Source organism: Mustela nigripes, chromosome 4, assembly GCF_022355385.1.
Source record: "Mustela nigripes isolate SB6536 chromosome 4, MUSNIG.SB6536, whole genome shotgun sequence".
NCBI lineage: Eukaryota > Metazoa > Chordata > Mammalia > Carnivora > Mustelidae > Mustela > Mustela nigripes.
Window position 1 is genome coordinate 69,578,968 of NC_081560.1, and position 3,275 is coordinate 69,582,242.

A 3,275-nucleotide genomic window follows, 5' to 3' on the forward strand; every position below is an offset into this window, starting at 1 on the left:
CATCTAATTCTTCTGGACTTATTTTATTTTACTGAAGCATGTTTTCTAGTAAGTCTTTCAGAGACTTTCAGTTTTAAGCCTGTCTGTATATATAATAAATTCTGTGACTTTCATCACTCTCTCTATTGAATAATCCTTTAACGTCATGAAGTTCTAAGGTTCCAAGTGATTTTCCATTAGCACTCTGAAAACAACTCACAGTTGCTCAAAAAGGAAAGTACACTAATTCATGTATTCACCTGATCTGACACCATAATTATTACTTTTATTATGTTAATTTTAATTTATAAAGCAGTTACTTGGGAACATTATAATAAATACATTATTTAGATTTTATTCCTTATGACTACATGAGGTAGGTTCTTAGTCACCCCCTTTTACAGATGAAAAGATCTAGAACTTACCAAAACTCACAAAAGGGTTAAATAGTAAAGCTGGGAAACACAGAAAGGTAGTTGGACTAGATTGACTTCAAAATCTCAACTTTTTTTTTTTTTTTTTTTGAGAGAGAAGGGATGGAGGAGCAGAGGGGGGAGAGGGAGAATCTCAAGCAGGCTCCGTGCCTAGTGCAGAGCCTGACACAGGTTAACTATCTCATGACCCTGAGATCATGACCAGAGCCAAAATCAAGAGTCTAATGCTTACCTATTAAACTACCCAGGCACCCCCAAAACCTCCAGTCCTAATCACTAAAAGAAACACCCTGTAGTTCAGTGTCAAACATTCCAAACAAGACAACATCTTCTGTTAAAAGTGAGTAAAATTATGGATACATCCATCATGTATCCAGAGTATATGACTATTATCTTTTAAGATCTTATCCAATATGAAATAGTGGTTGAAATACTGACACGGGCCCCTCTGGTTGAACATGAAATTGTAGGAGGAAATCAGTCAGATCTTGTTGGTCAATCTCCATCATCCTTTCAGGTGACTCTTTGTATAAAGGTTAATAAGATATGCTCAAAGATAAATTCCTGTAAGTAAGGGCAGATTTGCTCTCTGGAATGGCAGCCCATATAGTTCAAATTATCATTACAGAATTTTAATTTCCCAGAAGAGAGGGCACAACTTGAAAGAGTGTGTTAACCGGCCAGGTAAGTAACCTATTCCGCTATGCCCTCAGCAAAACCATTTCTAAGATACTGTAAAGAATTTCTGTCAAAGATTTCATATCAGGCATTTCTTAATGTTGTGAGCTAGTTTCCTGTTACAAATTCTTTTGTGATCACCTTAGGATTTCTGTTGATATCAAATGGCCTTAGAATTTCTGTAATCACCAACATCTCAAAACATAATTGTTAAAGTCAAACAATTTGGCTATCAACTCCCTGAAAAAAATCACTGTATTCTTTATCAATTCTTTATCATTTTTAGAACCAACTATTTTCTTTTCTTTTTTTTATTTAAGTATAATTTTTTATTTTTTATAAACATATATTTTTATCCCCAGGGGTACAGGTCTGTGAATCACCAGGTTTACACACTTCACAGCACTCACCAAAGCACATACCCTCCCCAATGTCCATAATCCCACCCTCTTCTCCCAAACCCCCTCCCCCCAGCAACCCTCAGTTTGTTTTGTGAGATTAAGAGTCACTTACGGTTTGTCTCCCTCCCAATCCCATTTTCTTTCATTTATTCTTCTCGTACCCACTTAAGCCCCCATGTTGCATCACCACTTCCTCATATCAGGGAGATCATATGATAGTTGTCTTTCTCTGCTTATTTCGCTAAGCATGATACGCTCTAGTTCCATCCATGTTGTCGCAAATGGCAAGATTTCATTTCTTTTGATGGCTGCATAGTATTCCATTGTGTATATATACCACATCTTCTTGATCCATTCATCTGTTGATGGACATCTAGGTTCTTTCCATAGTTTGGCTATTGTGGACGTTGCTGCTATAAACATTCGGGTGCACATGCCCCTTTGGATCACTACGTTTGTATCGTTAGGGTAAATATGCAATAGTGCAATTGCTGGGTCATAGGGCAGTTCTATTTTCAACATTTCGAGGAACCTCCATGCTGTTTTCCAGAGAGGTTGCACCAGCTTGCATTCCTATTTTCTTATATTGTGGCCACTTATGAGTACTACTGCAGTAACTTCCGTATCTACTGTATCTGCCCCTGGGCCTGGACCTGACAATTATGGTTTAACCCTTATGTTTCACAATTGCAAATAATAAATTTTATATCATGTCAAATGATATGAAATTACCATGAGGGTTCCTTGGTTTCACCCAGAAATATTTTTTTCATCCAACAAGAAACCATAACTTTATTAATGACAGAAAAATTACAAATTTCAAACCAAGATGCACTTATTCTTTTGAAACACCAAAAAAAGTCCTCCTTTTCAGATGGTCACATTGTTAATTCCGTAATAGCATTTACAATATCATTACTGTTGTTCTTCAGGGCTTGGACAGCCTTTGCTCTTGAAATATTTGCCTGTGACATGACCAATTCTATGTCCTTAACTTCTACACTGGTTTCATCAACTTCTTCTTCACTACTCTTGCACAGATGGAGTCTGTGTGTTTTCTTGAATGTTTGAGACAGCTTCACCTTGAACTTTGAATTTCTCAGCAGCTGCTAGTTTTGTTTGCTGAGGTAAATCCTCGATCTTGGCTTCCCCCAAAATTATGTAGGTATCTGAAGCTGGGCTCTTGTAGACATCTGGTTTTGTGATGACAAAGAGGATATTCTTAGATTTCCAAATAGTGACTCTTGTAACCCCTCTAACCTGTCAAAGACCCAGTTTGGACATAGCTTTCCATGCCTTCTTTTCACTCCTGCTCTGTTTTGCTTTACTGACTGCTTCTTTACTGATTTCAGTGGCTGCTGCCAGCTGCGCTGGTTTTGTGGCTGTCTGTGTGGAATCCTATTCCTCAAGGTCTGACACTGATTCATCACTGTCAGATTCAGTTCCAGACCCTGTCTCAGCCTGGAGCTGTGGCAACTCCTGCTTTGTAGCAGAGACGGTTTCTGTGACTTCATAAGGCATTTTGTGAGGGGGACATGGAACCAAGATGGCAGCAGAAAGAGAGCAAGCAAGAACCTGACCCACGCCTGTTGCAGAAGGAGCAGGAATATTTGATATAAATTCCCTTTTATGATAACCCTTCTTCTTTCAAAGGTTAAATTTACATCGTTGAATTTGTAAGCAGAATATCAATATCAATTGTATTGGTTTTGTATTGCTGTGTAACAAATTTCCCCAATATTTACTTAGTGGATTGAAACAACAAACATTTATATAAGACACT

The 3,275-nt window shown here is 37.8% G+C and overlaps 1 pseudogene; it reads right to left on the reverse strand.

The window, feature by feature from the left end:
- Positions 1 to 2,370: 2,370 nt before the first annotated feature.
- On the reverse strand, positions 2,371 to 3,013 carry LOC132015080 (nascent polypeptide-associated complex subunit alpha-like; annotated as a pseudogene).
- Positions 3,014 to 3,275: the final 262 nt, after the last annotated feature.